Source organism: Gekko japonicus, unplaced genomic scaffold (genome assembly GCF_001447785.1).
Source record: "Gekko japonicus isolate JY-2015 unplaced genomic scaffold, Gekko_japonicus_V1.1 scaffold78, whole genome shotgun sequence".
In the NCBI taxonomy this organism is placed as follows: Eukaryota; Metazoa; Chordata; class Lepidosauria; order Squamata; family Gekkonidae; genus Gekko; species Gekko japonicus.
This window is the reverse complement of record NW_015165236.1, coordinates 1,853,689-1,853,971: the sequence shown is the minus strand read 5'-3', so window position 1 is coordinate 1,853,971 and position 283 is coordinate 1,853,689.

The window sequence follows — 283 nt, the reverse complement described above, 5'->3', positions numbered from 1 at the left end:
GCTGGGTTCAGTCATGCGGTGGCAGGACCCCAGCTGGGGACTACAAAGCATCTGGGGGGGGGGGGGCATTCGGGATGCTCCCCTGGTGGCCAAGCAGACCTCTGGGGTGTGAGAGAGTGCCCCCCCCCCGGGGGACCGCCTCCCTCCAAGCAGCAGCCAGGCAGGGCCCCTCTCCGCGGGGAGTTCATTCACACAGTCAAGGCACTTCCAAGGCCAGACGTTCGGAGAAGCCAGTGCCACGACTCCCGGGGGGGGGGGGGACAGAACAACCCAAGAACTCCCA